General features: G+C 38.2%; 1 protein-coding gene and 1 long non-coding RNA gene across 9 annotated transcripts in view; one reads left to right on the forward strand and one right to left on the reverse strand.

The window, feature by feature from the left end:
* Spidr (scaffold protein involved in DNA repair) overlaps positions 1-27,593 on the reverse strand; it is a 398,515-nt gene that overhangs the window by 81,860 nt on the left and 289,062 nt on the right. The window lies entirely within an intron of this gene.
* On the forward strand, positions 1,450-16,189 carry LOC134478158 (uncharacterized). Its single transcript, XR_010050638.1, has 4 exons — positions 1,450-1,539; positions 2,184-2,262; positions 3,443-3,796; positions 14,839-16,189. It is a non-coding gene; the product is annotated as an uncharacterized LOC134478158 (long non-coding RNA).

Below are 27,593 nucleotides of genomic sequence, written 5' to 3' on the forward strand. Positions count from 1 at the left end.
AAATAAGGCCTAAAGAGCCATTCTGTGTTTTCACTGATGCACACTAAGCATTCAAAGGATCTTTATTCCCAACAGAAGCAAATCAAAGAAACAACAGAAGGTCAACTTCCTGAATAGCAGAGTGAAGACACTAGATTTTCTTCCCAATAAGAAACTATTTAACTGGAGAAAAGTATAAAAGAAAAAAATTTGAAATCTCTGGAAATTGTCCTACAGTCATACAGCAAATGAAAAATATTCCACCAATGGAATTAAGAAAATAGAATAGTAAGAAAGGTAAGTTTATGACTACTCAGCCTTTAATACCCCCTCCCTAACAAAGTCATTTTGTAGAAGCTACACTAGGGTTCTAAGCTAGAGGATACAATCAAGATGGGTCCCTCTGCCCAGTCTCCAGTTTAGAAGACATTTCCCACTGCAAGGGCTGGCTGCCAGCATCTATCATCCAGTAAGCATGGCAGACCAAGAATCCCACCTCAAATCACACACTGGTAGGGATTCCACACGGGAGAAGCAAGCTCAGAAGTTCCACAGTTCCCACTCTAGAGCAAGCTGTCATTGTTAGCAAAGAGGCTGCTGTTTCTACTTTCAGTTCCTATGAAGTGCAATATTGAAAGGAAGGGAGTAAATGGGTGTAGGGAGGGACAGAACTGGGTGGAATGAGGGACAGAAAGGCACCGTCTCCTCAGTGGGCATCACTAGAACCTAGTAACCAGCTGAGGAGTGGTGGCCATGAGGAGCCTGTGTAAGGAGGCTGACCTGTTCAGGATCCACTGTGATGAAAAATGGCCCCTTGTGCCAGCTCACCTATTCCTCCATTAATGAGCAAACTTTAGGCTTCCATTCAAAGGTGTCAGATAAAACAATGTCCCAGGAAAATTTTTGTTTCAGAAAGGTAACTTTCAGGACTGGGTAGACGATGGTTTGAATAAAGAATTCAAATGAGGTTCACAGGACAAGTCTACTGGCTTATACATTTTCTGTGGTTTATTCGGTGTTAACTGTTTTTTTTTTTTAAGTGAGTAATCTTAAACACTAGAAGACTTCATATGAATTTAAATTTTTCTGTTGTCCTGAGAAACTTGCAGCTCTGATGGTACTAAGTCCACCAATGCCTATGGACTTTGGAGCCATGGAGGCTGTTCCTCAGGTGAGGCCTGGGCTTTTCAGTTCACCCTGTGCCATTTCCTCCACATGTGGTCCTCAAACCTCAAACCAATGCCACACTGTGCCTCCTTGGCCTCTGACAGCATGTGAGACTGCACAATAAGAACATCTCAAAGCAGAGACAGAAAAGTGGGGTCATGAATGACAGGTGGGGGACAGGGCGAATATATACTGGCTGGGGTTTCTAAGGAGGCAAGTAGTTGGGGAGAACAGAGGAGCCTCAGAGGCAGGCGGCCGGATGTGGGTCTCATTTCAGAGAACAGAGAAGCTGTGGAATTGGGTGACTTCGGTCAGGGTGTAAGCAAGGACAGAGCTGATTAACACAGAACCTAGAAGTCCAAACTGCTCAGTGGAGGATGTGACTCAAAATGGGTGAGCAATTCACACATACAAGGGTTGGGGTACTGGACCTTCTGGGATCACTGAACAGCCTAGGAAGCTCTCTGGGCTGAAACTTCTTTTATTGGCATGCCACTGTTCAAGAAAAACATAGACATTCAGTCACATCAAACTTCCTGCTGCTAGTGATAGGCTGTCGGTGACTTTCTACGTCCCACATAGCACTGAGCACTGTTGAGTACTCTGTAACTAAAGTGACAGGTATACTATTTTTCCATTTTTTGGTTTTTGAGACAGGGTCTCAGTATGCAGCTCAGGCCAGTCTTGAATTTACTATGTAGCCCAGTCTGGCTCGAACTCATAGTAATCCTCCTGCCTTATCCTCCTGAGTGCTAGGATTATAGGCATGCACCACCATGCCTGGCCACTGCTATTTTTAGAAAAAATTAACCTAGAGAAATGCTTAGATCAGTGAAGAGAAAAATGTCATATAGGGAGGAAACAATGTTAATGGCTAGAATAAGATCCATGGAACTGCATGCATTCTATGAGACAAATGTTCTTGGACAAACACTTTGACGAATGAGTTCCACTTAATCTTAAATTCAGTGCTACTCCCAAACCTAAAAGAAGACCTTCATCCAAATAACCCCACGTTTTCATGGCTCTACACACAGGAACTCAGCATGGCCTGCAGAAAAGGCTCTGTTCTGAGCTCTGAGGCTGATGAATGTGGACAGCAACTGCACAGTCCAGGTACCTTTGCTTGCTTCACACCCAGACCCCTGCCTGCACCTCTCCTGTGCTCAGAATCTTTGTTTCTGTCATACCAGAAAAAGTGTTGTTAGAGATCCTTGTGTGTGTGCATTTTTAAAAAGGGAAGGGCTCAGAGGGAGGGATCTAAAAACAGCTAAGGCCACACTGTTGCGCCCAGACATGACCTCCTCACATGGGAAGCCAGCTTGTGATGGGCCTTATGACACTGACCTCACAGATCAGCTACTGCACTGTTGCTCTGTAAAGCAAAGCTGCACTCTGAGGAAGGGAGGACAGATTTAAAATGTCCAGTGTCCACAGCTTACCTCTGCTCTCAACTACCCCTCCCAAATGGGAACAGAGCAAGCAGCCAGAAGACAGATTCATAGAGCAGTGTCCATGTATTTCCTGTGTTTCAGCAGTCAGAAACCATTCACAGGACTTTGAGTCTGTGCATTTCTGGGCCATGAGGGTGAGGCCTGAACCATGCTGGAAGGAACAGCTGAAATCTGTGCCAGATGCAACCACATGCCACAGCACATTCTCAGCAACATGAAATCATACAGATAAGAGGTCTGTTGTTCCACTATAGCTGTATCATGTTGGAAGTGTAAAAGTCCAATATGAAGTTAATATTTGTCTTTCAGGAGTTTTTCTTCCTGGCTCTTACCAGCTCAATGTCATATTCTTGTGCACTGGATAGTATTCCAAAAATTAAAAAAAAAATACACATCTTGTTCATCTGAAAAGGCCCCAGAACATACTACAAGGGAAGCAAAACTGTTGGTGTGTAGAGGGAGATTTAGGAAATATAATTTAATTCCTCTTTGAAAATTTCAGTGGCCCTCCCCCACTTTTCAAAACTTCCCCTTCTTTCATTCACTGGCTCAACATCCACAAGCAAGGCAGCCAGGGAAACAGCAGAGGGTGTGTGTGTGTGTGTGTGTGTGTGTGTGTGTGTGTGTGTGTGTGTATGTGTAACAGCAGAGGGGTGTGTGTGTGTGTGTGTGTGTGTGTGTGTGTGTGTGTTTAAGAGAGAGAGAGAGAAAGCACGAGAGAGCAGGCGAGCGTGAGCGCTATTAAGCGACCCTGTGGGATGTTTACGCCAGTGAGGAGGCAGTTCTTAGCAGTCCACCAAGAATTCCCGGAATCAGAGTCAAGCCCGGCTGTTTTATTCTAGGTCACTGTCAACTGCAACCTCTGAAGATCAACAACTATCTTCCTCTCCACTTCATAATCTCTTAGCCTCAACCCAAAGCAGAAACAGAAAAAACTGAAGAATGAAGTGCGAAAATAAGATGAGAGCGTCACAGGGAACAGGAGCCGGGGTCGCCAGGCGGAGTCCGACCCCAGTGTGGGGAACCTGGCGCTCCGGAGGGAGAGGGAGCCAGGGCCGGTGGAAGGCGGGCGGAGCTCGGCAGCGCCCCAGACGGGAAACCAGAGACAGCAGGACATTGTGTTCTTCTCCTCAAAAACAACCAGCGAGGCGCTCCCAAAGTAAACAGTTAATCCTGTTGTTTATCGTTTTAACATGGTGAGATGTTAACAGCACTGTTTCTGCTGCACAGAAATGTGTTTTTTTCTAAATCATTTAAAAATCATAGTTTCTCTTTGTTGATATGTTGACATGTAAACTTTCTAATATCAGTGACTAGGAAGGAGTAACAGTCTTTCTTCTGAATCTTAATTTAAAAACAGAGAAGGGCTTTGTCTGTACTTAACATCCTCTTTAGCTCTGAAAAACATGCATTGCTGAGATTCACCACCACCTGCTGCAAATTCGGTTTTTAAGGAAGACACAATGAAAACCACTGACATAATCAGTGCTAGCCTGGACCTTGGTCTTTCTTATTGCTTTTGGAGGTAAGACCTCATGCACTGATAGTAGTTTACCTAGAGAAGAAATTTTTAAAGATACCTTATTCTCCCACCCCCAAGACTGAAGCCAAGGCCTTCATACTGAGCTACATCCCCAGACCTACCTACCTTCCTTCCTTATTTTATTTTATTTTGAGGAGTGTCATAAAATTGCTAAATTGCCCAGCTGGGCTTGAACTTGAAATCTTTCTGCCTCAGCCTCCTAAAGTGCTGAGACTACAGGCATGTGCCACCATGTCGCACTGCTTTGTGCATTTTCATTAATTAAAATTTATTTGAGATTATAGTCACACAAAACTGTAAGAAATACTACAGAGAAATCCCATGTACAGCCTGCCCAGGCCCCCCAGTATATACTATACAGTACAAAATCATAGGGTATCGCCACTGACACAGTCTACCTCTCTTGCTCACGTTTCTTTACCTTTTACCAGTATGTAGTTTGATATGGTTTCTCTAGTTTTGTCATTTGTGTAGGACCCTCCATCCTCTGCCACAGGCAAGAAACTAAACAGAGCTGGGTGCGGTAGTGACAGCTATCGTATCATCTTGGTTACTCAGGAGCCTGAGGCAAGCGTATCATACATGCGAGGCCAGGCTGGACAACCCAGTGAGAACTTGTCCCAAAATAATAAAACAAAAAGGGTTAGGGATCTAGCTCAGTGCTGCCTGGTTTCAAGTCCACTCTTTCCCACAATACTGAACAGACGTCACCATAAGGGGTTTATAACCTATCTCCTTCCATTCCCTCACTTCACTGCCTTCCCTAATATCCAGAAACCTCCTTTCTAAAATTTTGTCATTTCAAAAATGTTATAAAAATTGAACTATCTAGTATGTATATATTTTTATAAAATTCCTTGGTTAGTAATGTATGCTACAAGTCTATTATTTTATAAAAGCTTTACTGAGATAATAATTTACATACCATAAAATTCACCCATCTTTATTGTGGCAAAATACAAAATTTAGCATTTAAATCATTTTAAGGTATACAATAGTGGCATTTGAAATGTTCTACAACAATCAACACTATCTAGTTCCAGAATATTTTTATCACCCTAGAAGGAAACCTTAATCCAGTAAGTAGTTACTCTCATTGTTTCCCCAGAGTTGCTGGCAAAATTTTCTGTCCCTATGAATTTGTCTAGTATAGATATTTCACATAAATAGAATCATGTAATATGTGGCCTTTTATGTCTGGCTTTTTCATTTAGCACAATGTTTACTATGTTTATCCATGCTGTTGTATGTACAAATGTTTTATTCCTTTTTGTTGCTAAATAATATTCCATTAAATGGACATACCACATTTATTTATCCATCAGATGATGTTCACTGTTGTTTTTCATTGACAGTAAAGCTGCTATGAACATCTGTGTAGACATTATGTGGACATGTTTTCAATTCTTATGGATATATACCTAGGAGCAGAATTACTTGGTTATACGGTAACTCTGTAACTTTTTGATGAACTGCCAGCCTGTTTTTCAAAGTGGTTGCATCATTTTACATTTTTACAAGTCCCACACTAGCATTTTAACTTCTCTGCATACTCCTCAGCACTTGCTCTTCTTTCTATTACTGCTATCCTACTGGGTGTGAAGTAGATTTCACTGAAGTTTTGATTTGTATTTCCCTAAAGACTAATGATAATGATCATCATGTTCTAGTTGGCAATTTGTATATCTGTACTGCAAATGCTTATTTGAATCTTTTGATCATTTTAAAATTTGGGTTATCTTATTGCATTGCATTCTTGATATATTTTGGATACAAGTCCCTATCAGATATGTGCTATGCGATATGCAAAATATTTTTCCATCCTGTGGGTTCTCTTTTCATGTTCACACCAGTCTTTTGAAGCATAAAAGTTTTAAATTTTGAAGTTCCATTTATGTATTTGTCTTTTGTTGCTTATGCTTTTCATATTATTTTACAAGAAGCCACTGCCTAAAAGAAGCCACTGTAAAAGTTAAAAAAAAAATGAAAATGAAAGAAGCCACTGATTAATATATAGGGCAATGAATTTTAGCTATTTAGGTCTTTGACATACTTTCCATTAACTTTTGTACATGATATAAAGCAAAGGTCCAGTTCTTTTCTATGCGGATATCCAGTTCTCTCATCATACGTTTCTGGAATAACTATTCTTTACTGAATTATCTGGTATACCTGTCAGAAATCAATTGACCAAAAATGTGAAGTATTACACACTCTATGTATGTATGTTTGTTCAGTATTATTGGGGACTGAACCTAGAGCATTCATTGAGCCACATTCCCAACTCTTTTTTATCTTTTTTATTCTGAGACAGGGTCTCATTAAATTTCCCAGGCAGGAACTGAACATGTGATCCTCCTGTCTGTTTCACAGAGTACTGGGATGGCAAGCATGTGCCACCATGGGTTCTTTTTTAAAGAACATATATATATGCCAGTAATATTGAAAAAATAATGTCTCATAGGATTATACATCTTTAAGAAAGAGTTTGGAGCCTCTGGAAATTTTAGTTGACTGTTGGCGAAGAGTTATATGAGCACATCTTTATTCCTTATACTACACACTATACTGGGCTGCTAAATGTGTGCAGGCCCAGTGAATACTGAGCAATCTAACCAACTAATATCTCATCTCCTCTATCCTATACCTTTATACTGATTAGACACAGGACTCACATTGCAGTCGTGTGCTTCTCCTTCTGTGTGTTCCTAGCAGGTGTGGCCTTACCATTCTTCCATTCACTCTGTCTCAAAATCGAGTACTCTTCTCTTTTTGTCACATCTGGTTACCACTGTCTGTCCATTTTACAGTGGTGGGGCTGTATGTGTGAGTATGCTGGGGATCAAATCCCAGGGCTCACCTAAGGAAGCAGTTTACCACTGAGCGATACCCCATCCCCGTATTATCTTACTGGTCTCCTAACCTCTATTCTTTCCCTTCTTTGTCTTCTTTCATGGGTTGCTGATAAAGTATTTTTTCCTAAGAGACACAGTTAACCATTTTGCTCACCACTCATTTACCTCTGAGAGTATCCCAACCATTCCTGTGTGTCCTGTGACACACAAGTGCTTGAGTGTATGGCGACCAAGATGCTACTCCATCTCAGCTCCCATCCATTTCTCTAATTGAATCAGACAGTTCTGACCACCTCCACTCACCTAATTGTCCTTGTTTTTCCAAGTCAAATTCATGCCATGCTTCTTATGAAGACTTCTGTCATTCATATGGTATAAATAAGTTTTCCTTTGTACTTAAAGTGATTTGTTTTTTCTCTTTATTTATTTAATTTTACAGATAATAAAACCCAACAAAACAGAATAAATCCAACCAAACAAAGCAGTGCAATTGGTATAGAACTTCAAAGCAGGATAATAGGAAAACTATGGCTACCACAGTATATCTTGTTATCTTCACAACTGTTGTCCATTCTATCAGATATAGCAAAATCAAACCAAAACAGAATAAAACCAATTAAAACATTATAGAATAAAGCAAAACAATCAATCAGAACAAAACAGTGAGAGCAATATTAGATTTCTAAAACAAAATAGAAGGAAATCCCCTATATTTACTAGGTTACAACTATTATCCTCCCTATAGATGCTCAGACAGCTAGGCCCAGGCCTGCAAAGTTAACCAAGCAATGCAAGCATTCAGTTGCTTTTTGTATCTCAGTTGCTGTCAACTCAGTCTGTCCTCCAAACCAGCCAGTTTCTTCTGGGAGAGGGGGACTTTGGTGATTCTCAGCCCATAAGCCAGTAGGTTCATGCGAGGTGCTATCTGACTTTTCTCTTCTGAGCCCTGCATGGCTTTTGCAGCTTACCAGAAAGGCTGGCTAGCTGGATTCCAGGTGGGCTCTTCTAAGTCCTAGCATGGCCAATTCTTGGGAGGCCCTTTCTGACTCCTCTCTTCTTGGGCCCCACATGGCATGTGCAGCTTACCAGAAAGGCTGGTTAGTTCTTTCTTTTAGTTAGCACATTCCACTTTATATTATAGCAATTTGAGTAAACCTTTTCTCTTTCTTTTTATCCCGGAAGTGTCTTGGTGGCATCAATCATATTTATTATTCTCTATATATCTATCAGGGCCCTGTGCTTAGAGATTTGTGCATTATAAATGATCAATATATGCTTGTTGTACTAAGCTGAATTAATCAAGGGCATTTACTCAGGCTTTATGGGGAAAGAACATATGAGATGTAGTCACTTCCCTTAGGGACTAATAGCAGATTTAATATAATTTATATATAGTTCATAAAGTGAGACCTAAATATTGCCACAAAGTACAGGTTTAGGAAAAGAAGCATTAATATCTTAGTAATGTCTTTTTTAAATTTCAAAAGGAAAGAGAATAACTTATCATTGAGGTGCCTGGCAGATATCACCTTCACCAAATAATGTCTTAGTAAAGTTCTAAATTAAAACAAGGACAATGAGGAAAAGGGGATAAAACAGGAAAAGAGTCTATTATAAGAAAGTTTATCATTCAAAATGTGTCATTCAACTCAGGCAATCTGAGTAGACTGTGGCCATTTTCCACTTATTTTGTCGAGAACTCACTTCCAAATGTGGTACTCTCATTTTTTCTCATTACTGAAAGATAAAAGAACAGCAGAGTAAGGAACAGGACACTAACGATAGGGCTTATGCTTTGGTTCCTCTGGATTGGCTCCTCTGGATTACCAAATGGTTCTGGCCAAAACGAGAGTCATGACAGACTTTCTCAGGGTTTTGTAAGGGAATGAAGCTTGAGTGCCTTCAGAGGCTATCTGCACTGGACCAATACTTTTCCTGTGCATCTAGAATAGTGTTAGATATGCATGGTCTTGGGAGACCTTCTAAGATAGTCATCTGAATAATCTTCATGGTTCTGTAGCTCTAGTGCAGAAGCCAGCTGAGAATCTAAATGAGTTGAGTGAGGTACAGTAAACTGCACTACTGCAGTGGGCCTGTTGACCCAACAGGGAACACAGTGTTGAGTCATGCTTAGATGATTTGCTTCTAACTCAGAGTTTCACACCCTAAGCTGACTAACTGGCCTAGAAACCAGTTCGGTCTAATGTAATGCCTGATAAATCATCTATGTTTGTGAAGTACACATACATGCTCTACCTGCTCTGACCCTACTAAATAAACTGTTTTAGCAAAATGCTTACATATAAGGCTGTTGTATTTTTTTAAATTCTTTTACAATCCCAAGAATAGATGTACTAGGAACAACATCATTGAGAAATATTAAATTGTTTTAATATATTACAAAATGGAGTAATTCAGTTTCAAACACTAAATTGTATATTGTTCTTAGGAGAGTAGACATGTGGTCACTTTTAGAGGATGACCCTATTTCCGTCCCAGAGAGAACAGTAGTTCCAGGCTCCCAGGAATGAATTTTCTCAAGCCCACTCAGTGTACAGGATGCTGTCATGCCCAGCCAACATTCTTTCCAGTTTTCTCCCCACCATTGGCTTGGGTGCCTAGGACACCTGCCACTTCCAGATTTGCTTTGAAATGATCATCATCTCTTCTTCATGGCTTTCCAGTTTCTAGCTCTACCATGTGGGCAGACTGTGTCATTGTTGTGTTTGGGTGGTCCCCCCAAGCATCATGCAGTCATGAACATGGCTGAACCTAGCGTTTGTGATTGCTTTGTTGTCTAGCGCTGGGATTGGTGGCCTGAGTGCTGCACTCGCCCAGAGGTAGGTAACTGGCATACCGTATAGGAGAGGGAAGGAGGCGTGCTTTCCCTGCTTTTTCCCTTTTGCTCTTGTCACTCGCAGCTGCCATGAATGGCTGCCCCTTAGCCATACCTGCTTAGAACCATCTGAATATGCACTGAGACCTCAGAAAACTGTAAGCTAAAAAATCTTTCCTTGCTTCAATTTGGGCATCATGTATTGTACCTCCACAAGAGAAAAGTAACCAAGACACCCTGGAAGCTCAGTGAATTCTCTCTCCTCTTGCAGCTTATCACCCTCTATCCTGACAACCTTCTAGAAAGTATGAGTCTTGATTATTTCCATTTATTCATCTCCTAATTATTTTTGTGATAAATTAAACAAAAAATTTGTACAATTTCAAATTTACTAAAAGGTTCTAAATACCGTACACTACACAAGTATGTTTTCCCCTAAATTATTTCATACTAAGTCCTTGACATGATCTTTCATCCCCAAGTGTGTTTGTGTATATTCCTACAAGTAAGATTTTCTCTTATATAATCATTCTACAGCTTTCACTGGACAGTCATGGTAATATTGCTTTCATCTAATTCTCATATCCCATTTGTGCTTTAATCAGGGTCTCATTAATGTCATCTAAAGCACAAGGGGTTAATTCAGAATTATGTGCTACAGTTTGTTGCCATGATATATCTTCATCCCCTGAAATCTGCAGTGGTTCTGTAGTCTTTTCTTACTGTAATAGTTCTGGCATTTTCAAAGAATAAAGACCAATTATTATATAGAATACAAACTCCTAATTTTTGTTTGTCACTTTCTCATGATGAGATTTAGCTGATGTTTCACTGGTAGTACACAGAAAAGTGCTCTATACTGCTAATTACCTTTTGTGAGTTGGTGTGGTATTCTGATTTATCCCATTACCAATGATGTTATTATTTGATGAAGGTCATACGTCAGGTGCCTCAATAAGTTACTCTCTTCCTTTTGAAATTCAACAAAAGAAGATCTTGTGTATGAGATAATGTAAAACTATGTACTAACATACCATTTCTCATTGAATTTTCAATACATTTTCTTTTTTATGTCAGAATAGACTCAGATTCTTATGGATTGGTTATATATAAAACTATCAATTATTTCAATGCTCAAAACATATAAACTTTGGCTGGTAGTACTTCTCTTCAAGTTATATCCTATATCTTTTCTTTTTTTTAAATTTTATTTAAGGAGAAAAAGAAAAAAAGCAGAAAAAGGGTACAAGTTATATAGAATTTCAGAAAAAAATAACAGTAGGAAATCACTAGTTAATAGATTACATATTGTCATTTTAGAAATATTGTTCAAGTTACAAAATTAAAGCATATGAAGTTATCCTATATCTTTTCAATTCTTACTGATATCTTTGTCATTTGAGAATATTCTTACGCTCTAACATAAGAAGATGTTCAAGACTTAGCTTGTATTTTCTTTCATACAGACCTAGAGTCACCTATTTAATTAGCAAGCACTGGTTTCTTTGGGTATTTAGAAGCTAGTGTCTGGGTGCTGAATGAGGTATGTCAATGCTGCGGGGCCTTTTAATGGACAGTGCTGGGAAGGGGTATGCACACAACCTCTCCCATACATCAGTGCATATTTCCTTCTGTTTATTTACCCAATCATTCATCCCTTGAAAAACAGTGAGTTCACACTACCTGTAATTCTGATTAAACATCACTGTGTCTACTTTAGTTTTCTTCCTGTCGGTGTTTATGGCTCACAGCTCCCTCAAACTCAACATGTCTAAAATGAAGCATGTCATAATCCCTGCCTCACCAACTCTGTTCTCTCTCTTGAATTTCTTGTCTCATTTAATGAACCTACCAATCATCGTGCTGCCCAAAGCTCTTTCCTTCCACATTCTCCTTTCTATTCTTCCACCTCAAATCAGTCACAAAGTGTTGCCTCTTCACTATCTGTAGTCATGCACCATCTCTTTATCCAGAAGTTTGCCCTACTAAAAGAATTAGACCCTTTTACTTCTCACATAGGCATTTTTAACCACTTCCTCCTGTGTTCTAAAATTTACAGTGGTTTTGTATCACATGCAGAATAAAATCCAAAGGCCTCACTGCACAGTTCCAGACCTCATCACAACCAAAGTACCTTCTCCACACAATGTGATGAACAGAGATACACTGCCTCCTTGCCACTCCAAACATGCCAAGCATATCACTGCCACATAACCTCTCATATACACTTTCTCTGCTGTGATTTCTCCCCCAGACACCTGCATAGCTTGCTAACTCAACTTTGAGATTTTTCCTCAGATATTTTCTCTGCAAAGCTATGTATAATTCACATGCAAAAGCAATAACTCTCCATCTTCTCCCCTCCAAGTAAGATAAATTCCAGAGGTGCATGGATTTTTCCTAACACCTGGAACACAATGTAATATATATTTGCTGAATGAAAACATTTCAGCATGGTCTTAATTCAATTACACAGTGGTTTAGTATATACATTATATCATAATTAATCACCTTTATATTATTAGGCTGCTTCTGTTTTTTCCATATTACTATAGATATTGCTGCCATGAAAATGAATAGTGTGTGTGTAGTTTTTACTTATTTGTAATAAATTTCTAGAAACAAGCCCACCTCCCTGGTAAGCAGCCATGGCTTGGGCAAATGGCCGAGGCCCCAGGGGGAGAACCAGCCAGTGTCTCCTAAGATCCACGCCATGTTGGAACTTCGAGTGCTGGGAAATCAACCAATCGGCTCACCTCCCTGGAGAGCAGCCGTGAGACTTATCGGTGCACGGGCTGAGAATCAAACATCCCAGCCACCACTACCACCACCATCCCATTTGCAAATGGGAGCCAGAGATCTGAGCATCTCTTGGGAGGTTAACCATATACAATATAGCAAATAGGGGGGATTTCCTTCTACCATCTCTTTGAAGGCAATAATGATATCACTGTTTTGCTTTGTTCTGATTAAATGTATTGCTCTATTCAATATTCTGTTTTGATAAGTTCTATAATGTTCTGTATTTGGTTTGATTTTGCTATACCTGATTGAAAGAACAACTATTGAGAAGATAACAAGATATACTATGGCACCTATTACTGTTATCCCAGTAACTTGTTGTGACCTTCTGTACCAATTTGACTGCACTGTCTCAATTGGCTTTGTTCTGCTGTATTTTACTACCTTCAAAATACTAAAAAAATTTTTTAAAAAACAGTGAATGCAATAAAGGACTTCAAGATAACAACAACAACAACAACAACAACAACAATTTCTAGAGATAATTGGGTTGTAGAGTATTTTATTGTTATCTGTTATTTACTGCTTTCCAAAATAGTTGTAAGATTTTAAAAATCCATGAGCAATAACTGTATAAAAATTCTTTTGCTTTTCTAAGTAAGATATAAAATTTAACTTTTAAAAGTATGGAGGGTTTTGGATGAGATCCCCCGCCCTGCCACCCCTAGCCTTTTGTACTGGGGATTGAATCCAGGGCCTTGTATACACTAGGCAATTGCTTTCTTAAACAGAGCTACTTCTCTGGTTCTTTTTAAACATTTTATTTGAGACAAGGTCTTGATAAATTGCCCAATTTGACCTCAATGTTTCAATCCTTTTGCCTCAGCCTCCCAAACAGCTGGGATTACAAGAATCTGACACACTCTCCAGTGGAGATTTTCTTCCCTTCCACTCCTGTCTTTATTCTCTCAGCTCCCATCTGCCTTAATGGACAGTCACCATTACCTGTTTCTAATATATCCTTCTAGAGTTTGCGTAAATACAAAGATATACATATCTCATTTCAAACACCCAGCATTTCTTGCATTTTTCTATTTAGTGCATAGAGTTTATCTTATTCCTTTTTTGCAGCTGCTCAGAGTTGCACAGTACTCAATCCCATATGTGGACCATAATTTAATTTTAATCAAATGTTTAATAACTATTACCACTTCTTACTGTCACAACAAATCGAATGAAGAACAACTGTATTTCAAATGTGTGTATATGTATCTGTAGGATAAATTCCAAGAAGTAAAAGTGCTACGTCAAGAGTTAATGTGTTGGATGGGGATTTAGCTCAGCAGCATAAGCGCCTGCCTTGCAAGCAGGCAGTCATGAGTTCAATCCCTGGTACCAATAAAAACGAAAAAGACAAAAAATTAAAAAAAGAGTTAATGTGTTTAAAATGTACCCATACACATATTTTTATCTACACATTACCAAAGTGCTCTCTATAGAGTTGTGACAACTTCACCAAAGTAAAAAATTGCTTGTTTTCTTTCAGTTCGGTTAGTGAAAAATCAACAATACATGTGTCATTTTAATTTACACAAGATGTTGAAGATTTCTTCATATTTTTTTCTATCAACCATGTGTGTCATTTTTATATGTACTGGATTGTTGCTCTTTTTTGTATTAATTTCCAGGAGTATTTCCTGTATTAAATACTGATTTTTTATGAATTATAACTACATATTCCCAATTTGCTATTTAACCTTACCAGGCAGGTTTGATAATATTTATTAATATTTTATTTTGAAAGTTATGAATGTTGAATTACAAAAAAACCATCCACCAAGGTAATGTTCTCATAGTTTTTTGTGGAGCTTTCATGGCTTTAGTTTTGTGTTAATTTCTTTTTTTTTTTTTTTTTTTTTTTGTCTTTTTTTCCTTTTTATTGGTACCGGGGATCGAACTCATGAATGCCTGCTTGCAAGGCAGGCGCTTATGAAGCTGAGAATCCCCAGCCCCATGGCTTTAGTTTTCATGCTTAAATCTTTGATCCATTGAGAATTTAATTTTTTTCCAGGCAGGTAATCTGCTTCACTTATTTCATTTATTGTATAGCTCATTTTCCAGAGAAAGAGAGAAAGAAGAGAGAGCGAGAGACAGAGACAGAGATGAATTCATGTATATACTTGGGAACACTGATCTATTCATTACATCAAGGGGGAAACCCATTTAATCTAAAATTAACTCTTTTCTTTCTTTTTTTTGCAGCGCTCCTTAGGATTGAACCCAGGACCTCTGTATGCTAGTCAAGTGTTCTACCACCAAGCTACACTTCCAGCCTAAAATTAACTTTTAAAAACAGTTTTCATTGTTTTTGCTTCTCATAGCTATAGGTTACCTATCTCACAGTGTTTTTATACAATAAAGAAGATAATTTCTGCCTGGGAATAATGACTGGCTTTCCATCCTGACCTCTGCTTTACTGAAGGCTCATTTTTTTTGATCTGTCAAGCTCCAAGTCTCACAGGCATCTCTATCTCAATGAGACCCTCACTAGAACTCCGGTTCCCACCACTGGACCTCCTCTATCCCCTCCCACAACTCCACAGTCAGCCCTTAGCCCATCTTCCTGTTATCTCATATCTAATCACCAGCAAGTTCTATGAATTCAGAATTTCTCTACTTCCCATCACTTCCCTATTAGCACATTAGTGCAGGTCACCAGTCTGGTGGGTCTAGATTCCTGAAATAGCCTGAGTTGTTTCCTGGTCACACTCTTGTACTTCCACATTCCATTTTGATCTACAGCAACAGGAGCAATGTTCTGAAAGCAGAGATCAGATGACATCTATTATATGCTCTCACTGAAGACTGGAAGGCTTCCCATTGTCCTCAGAATGAAGTCTAAACCCCTACTGACCTACCTCCTCCTGTCCTAACTGTCAGGCTCACTAACCCCAAGTGAATGAGCCTTAACTCCTTGAACATACCAAGCCCATCTGTGTCTTTGCAATTGTTAAGCAAATCTTTGCCCTAGAAAGTGTATTTTCCAGAACTTCTCTAGGCTGGCTCCACCTTGTCATTCAAGTCCCACTTCAAAGGTCGTCTTTCTAGATTTCCTGATTGCTCATTCCGATGTGACCTTGACATTTCTGGCAAGGTTATTGCATACGTGGCACAGCATTATTTCTCCTAATAGCAAATGTTCTTTGAGCATTTATCATGTGCCAGATTCTCTTTTAAATGCCTTGTGGGAATTATTTCATTAAGGTATCAGTTACATACAGGAATACCATCATAACCTCCATTTTTATAGATGAAAAAGGTAAAAGCATAAAGGAGTTAGGTAATTTGTTCAAAGTCACATAGATATAAGCCAATGAAAATTATCTGGCTTATTACCATATCTCAGCCCCACTGGAATGAACTTTTTTTTTTTTGCAGGGAGGAGGATCTTTTTGAGATAGGACTTCACTATCCAGTTTGAGCTGAGATTGAATTCAATTTGTAGCCCAAGCTGGCCTTGAACTCATAGTGATCCTTCTGCCTCGGCCTCCCAAGTTCTGGGGTTATAAGCATGCACTACCATGATCAGCTGGAATAAACATGTTGACAGAGTTGATTCCTTGTCTCTTTTGTTTATTGTTTACAAGTTACTTCTTGTGGCATACATGTTTTTCTTCTCAGATAATAGATATTAATGTATGAATTGTTTTTTCTCAACTAAAACCTCACTATTCAGGTTTAATAGCAGTGTTGATACTCTGGAATAAATAAGTGGATTTTGGGTCACAGTTTGGTCTCTAAAAGGTTTGCTATCACTGCACTATACCGATAAGCCCAAAGTACAACCTGCACAAAAGAGGTAGTTCATAATTTTTTAAGTGCCTAGTAAGTATTCAGTAAATGGAAGGTAAGAGAGTTATCCCAATTCATGTTCTCTATGAACATCTTGGGTGATGGGGGAAGCTGGATGCTCAGAAGAAAGCCAACTTTTGCTTCACAGATTTACGCTGTAGTTGTCCTGCCTAAATTTCTTTGCAGGTACACAAATTAAAGGCATAGAGTCTATAATCTCCAGAGCCCTTCTTCATTAGTGACTCTTGAAAGATTGGCTTGGTTACATGGCTAAACCTGCATATGAGCTACTGTCACTGCTAAGGACCAGTCTGTCTGTCCTCACAGTAGGCAGCACAGACAGACTGAGGGTGGTACCCACAGGTTCTGAAAATGCGAACATCATACCCTAAACCTCTGTTGACACTGTGTTTAGAGTTTAGACACAGTAATTTAAAAAATCTATATGTAACCAATGATAATGAATAATCTCAAAAAGTTTATGTAGTTAAACAAATCATATCATAAAAAATTAACCATTAGTGAATAGAAAAGTTTACGTTTTACATTGATCTTCTAGGTCATGATGCCATATAGCTGAATTTGTATTTCATTGGGGCAGGAAGAAAAAATTTTTTCCATTTTGAACAGTATTAAATATATAAAAGCTTTTGAGCACACAGTTCAAAACTTTTCATGGCACATGCTTTTTTTGCATCTATATAGGAAATATTCTATTAATTACTGAATTGCCGTTTTCTCTAAAATATGCTGCAGTACAGAGAATACTACACAATGCATAATGAAAAATGAGTGTTGTATCTAGAAATCATCCCAAAATTAGTATTTTCCATGACAAAAACTTTGTGGAGGTTATCTCATTAACATAGTTTTTTTCCATGACAAATTTTTTTAAAACAAAACTTGACTGTTATCCATGTACATAGAAGAAGCTGGCAAAGACAACACAAGCAATGGCTCTGCATATTCAGCTCACATGATTCCATATGCTAGAATCATCATGTATAAATAAACTCATTCCAAATCCTTTATAACTCTCTAAATTTGAACAAAAATTTGCATGTTCCTGCTTTCCATCAAATTGCATTTTTATTGAGTTTTTCATACACAGACTCATGTAATTCAAAATTGTTTTTTTGCCCTTGTTAAAAGTTTCCTCTCTTATTAATGACCTTTTTGAGTAAAACAATATTAAGACCTTACAAAAGCCACTGTTCATGACAGGTCCCACTGAACACCATGTAAATTCCTGGCCCTATAACTGCTGAATCCTGTGATGTAGGTTTACTTGTCGGCCTCACCAAACAAGTACAAATCAACTTCATGTCCCAGCAAGGTCACTGCTACCCATATACCATGTCTGCCTCCATGCCTTCTCAGCCAAGGCCATGAATGTGAATCTGTGCGCACAGGACCACACCAGCATGTGACAGACAGTGCAGGCTGACCTCAGTAGGCCTGTGGCTTCTCATAGATCTGCTGTAGGCAGTTCAAGGATCTGTCTCTGCAGAGCACTTGCTTCCTGTTCACTGCCCAACCTGCTGACAGGCATTCCACTTCTAATCACCACTGAGCCACATCATCAGCTTGCTGGGAAAAGCAGTACCAATCAAGGGGCACGTGTATGGGGCATTCACCAAGTGTTTGGGCTTTATTAGGTCTATCTTGTCTTAAAGTTTGTTCTCATCCTCTTGGAAGGCTAATGCTGTACAACCATACTGGAAACCCATTTGTGCTTTCATGTCACTGCATTTTACTTGTAAGTTTCAAGAATCAGTAAGCCCTTAGTACTGCTACACTTACTTCTTATTAATACTGCTATCATTAAATACACATTTGTAATGGTCACACTCTTTGAAAATGTCTCATCGATAGTAGGTATAAAGTAAATTTGTTGGGCTGGGGATTTAGCTCAGTGGCATAAGTGCCTGCCTTGCGAGCGTGCGATCTTATGTTTGATTCCGGGTACCGGTAAAAAAAAAAAGGAAGTAAATTTGTTGAACTGAATTTTCTTCAGCTATAAAACAGAAATGAATGTATGACAAATTTTTCAATGTCATAATAATAGAAGTATTAAAATACAGGTTAATGTACTAGAATATCAAGTAGCACAGAATAAAATAAAAATTTCTTAGTTCTATTTATTTAATGTCTTTTTAAAATTTATTTATTTTTAATTGGTACTGGGGATCGAACTCACGACCCCACACTTGCAAGGCAAGCGCTTATGCCACTGAGCTAAATCCCAGCCCTTAAAATTTATTTTAAAAAGGATAAAACAGAATAAAAGCAATCAAAACAAACCTGTGTAAGATATAGAGGCCTAAAAACATTACAAAATCAACATAGTTATCATAATGCCTTTTGATGTCTTCAAAATAGCTACAGATAACTTCAGACATAGTGAAAACCAAATAGAACAGAATTGAATAGAAACAATAAAAACCAATAATGAATGCAATAAAGGACTTCAAAACAAGCCTATAGTAAATCCAAAATTGCTACCATAATATATGATGCTATCTTTGAAATAGATGCTCCTGCCATCAGATTTTGCATAACCAAACCAAACAAAAGAGAATAAAACCCAATCCAACAAAACAATAGAAATGATATAGAGCTTCCAAAACAAGACCACAGAGAATCAACAATGGTTGCAACCCTCAGAAGGAAATCCTCCCTAGATGTCACAGTGCCATACCACTACCCTCTAAATCTATGCTCAGACCACTGGCCATAGACCTGCAATACTAGTGAAACACCATAGCACCACAGGCATCCAATTACGTTTCACCTCCATAGCTATCATCACAGCCTGTGTTTCTCCACATAAAGCAGTCTCTTATGGGGGTAAAGGGAAGGGAAGCTGTGGGATAGTATTTCCAGTCTGGTGGAGGTCCAGACCGGTTCCCAGACTGGGTTTGCTCACTGATTTGTCCTTCATTCTCTCTACTCTACTTCCACAAATGGTGCTGACTCATTGGGAGAGCCTAGGGTCTGGCTCTTCCAGTCTGGCAGGCAGGGGTGGGGGGATTGGAGTGGTGGTGTCTACGCATGGTACCAGTTCCCAGACTGAGTGCTCACTGAGGTGCTGACTCATGGTGAGAGGCTAGGGTTTGGCTGTTCCAGTGAGGGTTGGGGGGAGTGTCTGTGCATGGTGCTGGTTCCCAAACTGGGTTTGCTTGCTGATGTGTTCTTTGTTCTCTCTCTATTTAGTATCTTAATGCATGCAATATCTGAAAAAAAATTCCAGAATGCACTTCAAACATGCATAACTACCGCTAGTGTCTGCTAATTAAAATTTTCTTTAAATCCACAGCTTAATGGTTATAGTCTATGGGATACTATTTCATGGTTTTAATAACACAGTTTTTAAATCTATGTACCTATCTATCTATCTGGCTTTACTATTATGCAGAAATTTTTGGACATAGCTCAATTCTAGCTAGCTGGGGTTCCCTTGTGTCTCGGGGCCTGTCAGTCAGAGGCAGAGAGGGCCTACTATTTCTGTTAGCAAATATAACCTTAACAAAGATCTCAGAGTCTAGCCAACAGTTTTGCAGAGTCCAAGGGCAAGAAAGAGGTACCCAGGTTATAGACTCCGCTATGTTGATTGATTCTAGGGCTGAAAGTAGCAGCACTGGAATCAGCTTCTAGCTGTGGCTCAGAAGTGCTGGGAGAAATACAGGAGATTTCTGGCTGTTGGAGACAGTAGCTCCCATAGTGATGGGGTCCTCAGTGCGGCTTAATAGTTCAGCCTAGAGTTTTTTCCTTCAGTTTTCCTAATGATTGACTATGCCATTTAAACTATTTCAATAAATCTCTTCCTGTTTAAGTTGGATAGAACAGTTTTTGTTAATTTTTTTTGTCAAAGTCAAAACTTTTTGTCACTGAGTCTGATGCATTCATTATGCAATCACATAATGAGAAGTAGAGTTATAGATAACATAATTCTATACACTCTTCCTGACACTAAACTATACTACAACTAAAAAAAAAGCCAAATCAAACAATTTGTTGTCCACTTTTGTGGAAATACTGTATTTCTGTAAGACAAAAATGAAATGAGGAATGAACCAGTTCACTCACTTAGCTTAGAAATTCCTAGAGATGACCAGTGACAACCATATGGGTCAGGAGAAGAATTAAGAAACCAACCCACACTTTCCTGTGAGCCAGCTGGCGTGTGGGCTGGGAGACCAAAAGGGCAGACAACCATGCCTCACCCCCTGCCACTCAATAAGCAACCAGATGATTTGGAGGAACTCAGGCTGAGATGATAGCAACTAAAGTACAAAAAATAACATAATGATTGTATTGTTTGATTGACTTTGCAGGCTTATAGCTGGTAGTCTGAGCATCTATTTGGAGGGTAACAGCATGCAATATAGCAACTGTGTGAGGTTTCCCTGTCTTATTTTTGAAATCTAGTGTTTTGCTCTGTTTGTTTGTCTTATTCCTGAATCTGGTAACCTGAGCAACTATTTTGAAGATGATAATATGCAACATAACAATCACTGTTAAATTCCTATTATTTTGTTTTGAAATCCTATATAGCTATTGTTGCTTTTTGTTGTTGTTGTTTTGCTTTTGTTGGTTTTTGGGTTTGTTTGCTTCTTGATTTTTCTGATTTTTTTCTTAAAAAAACAAAAAACAAGGGTTTGGGGGTTTAGCTCAGTGGCCTAAGTGCCTGTCCCGCAAGGGCAGGGTCATGAGTTCAATCCCCAGTACCGAAAAAAATAATAATAATAATAAAATAAAATAAAATTCCTAGAGTCTGGGGCTCAAATTAATTTGTTGGATTCATGCATTTTACTATATAATCATTGTATTAAATTATTGTAAAAATCTACAACAAAATATCATTTATAATATATCAAGAATTACAAAACTTCTACGTGAGAACGACACTGACAGCAAAGGAAGCGTGCACCATGACTATTTTTTATCTTACCTCTCATTTATTGCTTAGTGTGATTTTTACAAAGACAACTACAACTAAAATACTCCTCAGCTAAGATGCCAAACTTATAAAAGCAGTTTTTGATGCTAAAAGAAAGCTTTCACTATCTGCATTTAATCATTAAAACACCTAAATCCCATATTGAAATAATATTTGAAGACATTAGAGAAAGCATATTCTTTGAATAGTATCATCTTAAATCATAAAAACTATAGCATATAGGCACTAGAAACTCACAAAAAGAAAAGCAATCACTCAGAGGAGGCTTACTTTGTATAGGGCCCTAATAAGCAGATGATATCCTAAAATGATTTAGAATATCTGACAATGCTGGTGTGTAGTTAAAAGGTTCAGCACTAGAAAGGATAGACTCATCCTAGGGTCTGGAATGGCAGTTTTACTGAGGCCAACAGAAGGATTTCTCAGATTAGCTTGCTTCTACACAAATGTTCTTATGACAGTAAACAACAAAAGTATTTACACATAGTCAAGTCACCAATGATACTGAGTAACAAGAAAGAATGGTAAATAAGAAAACAAAGAAAGTTCTACTATACAACAGTTTAGAGAAAGGACTTTTCCCTGGGACTACACAAAATCTATTTTTAGATCCTCTATTTAGCCATGATTACTAGACCTGATATCAGCTTTAAAATGCTTCAAGATGAATTTGTGCTTTTTAAAATATTGTATCTCTTAGTATCTTATACCAATCTGCAAAAAATGGTTAATTCTAAAACTAGGGACAGGAAATGTACAAAATGGTCCCCAGAGAAGCTGTAGTACAGAAGGTAAGAAAGTACACAAAATAAAACAAAACCCTACCATAATAAGAGCATGTCAAAGGGATACAGAGTTTAACTGAAAGTGAGGAAAGATGGAACAATTTGAGCAAGAATATAAATGGAACAGTACTGAATTATAACTCAAAAGTATAAAATAAATATTCATGAATCATAGTGACATAAACAATTGTGTAAATAAGCAAGGGAAAAAAAGGTAAACTTCCCACGCAGGAGAATTCCAGAGAATTAGTCTACCATCACAGAGAATGATCAGAACTCCCATCTTTTGAGGATGAGCTCTGCATAACAATTTCCCCCAAAGACTTCTGGATGGAAAAAGGGAAAAGCGTAACTTTACAGTGTAGAACCCTGACAAACACTACTACAGCTACATGATCAAGGACAACATCAACAGTGATAAATCATGTTGATAGTGCATATATGCAATATGACTTGATGGAAATAGTACTCCAGCTCTGTGGTCTTCTTCCCAAAACACATGACTTGAGTCTTGTCATGTGCAATCACTCCAATTAGCAGGTTCTACAAAATGACTGAGTAGGGGCCAGGGATATATCTTAGTAACGCAGTGCCTGCCTGGCAAGTGTGAGGACCTGAGTTTGATTCTGGGTACTTCCCTCCCTACCAAGTAGGGACTAGTACTGCTGAAAATGTTAAGGTTACTAAAAAATTTAGTCTGAAAAACCCTCACAGTTAAGAGTTGCCTAAGGAGACTGAAGCATTAATGTGGTGTCCTAGATACAATCCTGGAGCAGAATTAGATAATATTATATAATCACTAAGAAAATGTAAATAAGGCATGGACTTGATTTAAAAAAGCACATTTACATGTTTTCCAAAAGTAGATTATATTTTTGTGAGCCTTATTTGTTTATATAGATGATAAATATTGTACTGATTTTAGGAGTCCCTGTCCCACAACTAAGGCCTCTTGTTGAGATCTGTCGATGAATACACAGGAACATCTTGAGAATGTCTAAAGAAAGGAGGTTTTCCTCTTTAGGAATACAGTGGTCAGAATATTCTCTCATTTTTTGTTTTGTGGCTATTGGACAAAATTAGACATTATTTTTAAATTAACTCCATTATGCTTTTTGTAAGCTATAATGCCACCATGTACTATGAATATGCCTAATATTTATTAACTGATAGTGATGGGAAATGTGATTAACTGAAAGTACTCTCTCCCTTCAACCCGCTCTTACTGCCTTTACTGAGTGCTATCCTATCCTAATCCCTGCACTATAAATAAGGAATGTAAACCTGAATGAAATGATTTCTTTTCCTTTTTTTTTTTTTTTTTTTGTACTAGGGCTTGAACCCAGGTTCTTCACACTACATTCCCAGCACTGTTTGATTTTTAATTTAGAGAAATGGTCTCATGGTTGCCTGGACAAAGCTCAAACTTGTGATCTTTCTGCATTAGTTTCCTAGAGCGTTTAGATTGCAGTTGTGTACCATCGTGTCTAGCTGAAATGAATTTCTTACACTGTGGAATCTAAAGACAAATACTGATGATATTTAAAAGTAGCTCATGAGATATGCTCCAAAGTAGAAAAAGTAAAGATATTAAAAATAAAAAACAAGGGGGCTGGGGATTTAGCTCAGTGGCATAAGCACCTGCCTTGCAAGCAGGCAGTCGTGAGTTCGATCCCCGGTACCGACAAAAACGAAAAAGAAAAATAAAAAACAAAAAAAACCATCAAATGTTGTTAAGGACATGGGGCATGTTTGTTTGTAATAGCTCACTCAGTATTGGATTTGCCTAGATGTTCTTTACAGGTAAGTGCTAAACAAACTGTGTCCAGGCATACTATGAAATATTACTCAGTAGCAATCAAAGGAACAAATTGGAAAATTGTCCAATTTACAAGAAATTGGACGAATCTTCAGGGAATTATGCTGAATTAAGAAAGTCAAAAGGTTAAATACTATATATTTATACAACATTTATGTAACATTCTTGAGAAAAAGAAATAGAGAACAGACTAATGGGCTGGGACTGAGGATGTGTTTGGAGGGAAGTGGGGCAGGAAGGAAGTGGGTGTATCTATGAAAGGGCAACAGGATGGTTCCTTTTAGTGCTAAAACTATTCGGCATCTTCACATGTGTAATAAAACTGCACAGAATTATGTACACACATTCCCAACCTCACACCCAAGGTAAAACTTTGGAAATCAAAGCGAAATTGCACCGAGATGATACCTTCGTTTTGAATATGGCATTAACTGTTTAGCAACTGCTAGAGAAACTGAGTAAAGGATACATAGAATCCTTCCATGTTATTTTTTTATAACTGTAAAATTATTTTAAAAGGCAAAGTAAAGGGAAAAAAACCCCACCAAAACAACACATAAGGTTAAAAGCTTACTGAATGCATTTATGGCACATACTATCAAACTATCCTTATGAACTCCAATGTTGTTCAATAAAAATCAGTACTGTTTCTATCATACAACTACCAACAAAATACAAGAACCAGATTCAGTGAACATTCTTCTAGCGATCACCTTTAACTTACAACTCTGATAGTAGGACAAAAGAAGTTAAACATTTGTAAAACACAGGCTTTGCCTTTTAATCACATCTTTGCTCAGAAAGGGTTAAGGGATATGACCTTGGATGCTCTCAAGTCACATTCTTCCACAGAATTCACAAGCCACTCACATTCACCGCTGAGGAAGAGTAAGGAGATGTGTCCAAACACCGGAGGCACAAGAATTAGACACAGCCTCAGTCCCAGGGCTGCCTTCTCTGTATTCCACATCTGGACTAACAGCAGCTGGGAATAATATTCTGCTCCCACTCAAAGCACTGTAGTTCTGGTCCTTTGTGATACATAGACAGACAAGACAGGCAGGCAGACAGACAGACACACACACACACACACACACACACACACACACACACACACAGGAATTCTTTCCTTGCTTCCTACAGAGCCAAAAGAGCAAGAGATGGCAATGTAACATTTATATTCAGTTCCTATTTCACTGAAGTCTAAGAACACTGACTTTTGCCTCAAAGTGTCTTTTATTCATCAAGAAATAATACACTAACAATGTTAATATACCTAATTATTTATTATAGACATCTATTTTGACAGCTAGGTTCTTTCCAAATGATGCTGACAAATGATTGCTACCCAAAAAAATTATTTGTATTTTTAAAATTACCTATACTAGAGGTGGTTCCGATTAGAGGGTCTGTTTTGTTTTGTTGTCGTTTTTGTTGCTGAGACAGGGTCTCACTATGTAGCCCAGGCTGGCCTCAAACTTGCAGCAATCCTCTTGCCTCAGCCTCGGGAGCACTGGGTTTACAGGTGTGCACCACTATACTTGGCCCCATGAGCGTTAACAACTGAGAGCATCTGTTTTTATGTTAAAACGGGTACTTCTAAATGGCTACTGTTCTGCTTAGCATAGAATGTGAGACAATTCTATGCTAAAAGCAAACAAGAAAAAAAAATACAAAAGAGCAAACTCTTGGGACATTCCCCTGGGTTCTCAACCAAGCTCCATCTCACCCTCTAAGTGTGCAGCCAAATTAAAGTGTTGCAGGGAGGAATAAAGAGGATTATAGTATACTGATGTTCTTTGGGCTAAGAACAAAATGTTTTTTATGGTTTCAATTTAAAATAAAAATAATACAGAAGATAAACAGAAAATAGTTACATTGGAAGTACAACAGTCTTTTCATTTTTGCAAATTTTGAGACCTGTGTCACCAGATTGCTTTTATTTAAAGTTTTACTAAAATAAATACTAATGCTATCATTTCTAGGGTCAAGTTATTCAATTCACAAGATGAGCCATAAGCACAGAGAGCAAAAGAGTGTAAAGTTAAGCAATGCTGCTTGTGAGTTTTGCCAAGCTAAGTCCATGTGTGGGTACCATGTGTTAACTGTCAAATTTCAAAAGCAAAAGTATGCCCTTTGTTTAAAAGAGATGGAGAAGTATTTCACCTCGGTATTTTACTATGGGGAACGTGGATCACAGTGTAGGACATGTCACAAGTTATTATAATGTAATATAATGGTGTGTAATAGAAAAGATTGTGAAGAATGTTTCCTACTCTTTCTTTTATTTCTCTAAAAATAGCCCATTCCAAAAGGTTTAACTCAAATATGTTCCATTTGGGTGCTGAGGAGGGGGATGTGTGCGCAGATTTCTCTTACATCTGTGACTCCTGCAAAAATATCTGGCAGTACATTCAGTTCTGTGTCTTAAAACCTCACAGGGCCAATTCTAAAATAATATTATAAATGCTCATGGTTATCATCACCTAACTAATCTAAAGCAATAAAGTATTTGGCCCTGAAGTTTTCTCAGATCATCCTGAAGCAACAGCTGACTTTCGGATTCTGGCTTCATTAGAAAGTTTACCATGGAGTGAATTTCATTGTAAATCAAGGAGTTATACTTCACTGGTTCTCTAGAAAATAAGTCACGACTATAAATGAACACATTATGTTGATTTTTCAAATTTTTGGCAAATTATGAACTCTGAAAAGTCAATTAAGAAATCTTTATCAAGGCTGGGTTGTAGCTCAGTGACAGAGTATGCACTTGGTACATCTGAGACTCTAGTTCAACCTGTAACACATATGCATATTCCCATACACACAAATAAAAAAGATGAACCCTTCATTTGTTACATGTTCCAAATAAACAAAATCTGTTTTTCAAGCTATAAATTCTTCTTTCACTATCTTCCTCATGTTTACCATGATGATTCAAGATTCTAGTATTTTGTTACATTTTAGTTTAAAAATTTGCATAATAGTTATATGGTTTATACTATTATTTGATTATATGTGGAATATTGAGCCATTAGGAAGCAATACTCATGATTATGAAGAAAAACAATTACTTTCAATAACTATTTATAAATAGACCATAATACAAATTTTCCTTAAAAACCATTGTTAAAACTGAAGAATTCAAATCCCCATGATTTCAGTCTTTCCACTCCCATTGTTACAAGGCCTTGGAGTGTCATAAGTCCTGGTCCAAGGAGTCTAGTCAGCATAAGTCAGAAGCAGAGGACCCGAGTGCTGCTCAGGATGGCTTGAAAAAACAGGCTTTTATCCCAGTTCTGCCATCCACATGACCTATGCAGTGGTGGGACGTGTGTGACTCCCCTGGGGTGACTCTGCTCTTTAGTGCTCCCTCCAGCTCTCTGAAGCCTCATCCCTGCCTCTTCTCTCTGGATGTCCAGGGCTGCTCTTACAGTCTACAAATCTCCTTTTAAGAAGCTTTGGATTCAATATGATGGTAGCACTGTAACTTCCTCCCAGTGGGTATAGGTCTTTTGCTTTTCTCAGTCACAGGAAATAATAAATGAATTTGATCTATGGCCCATATGAATGAGAATCTAACAGACGAGGTCAGCCA

This window comes from Cavia porcellus, unplaced genomic scaffold (assembly GCF_034190915.1).
Source record: "Cavia porcellus strain 051 isolate PalLab524CR breed Dunkin Hartley unplaced genomic scaffold, mCavPor4.1 scaffold_11, whole genome shotgun sequence".
Lineage (NCBI taxonomy): Eukaryota > Metazoa > Chordata > Mammalia > Rodentia > Caviidae > Cavia > Cavia porcellus.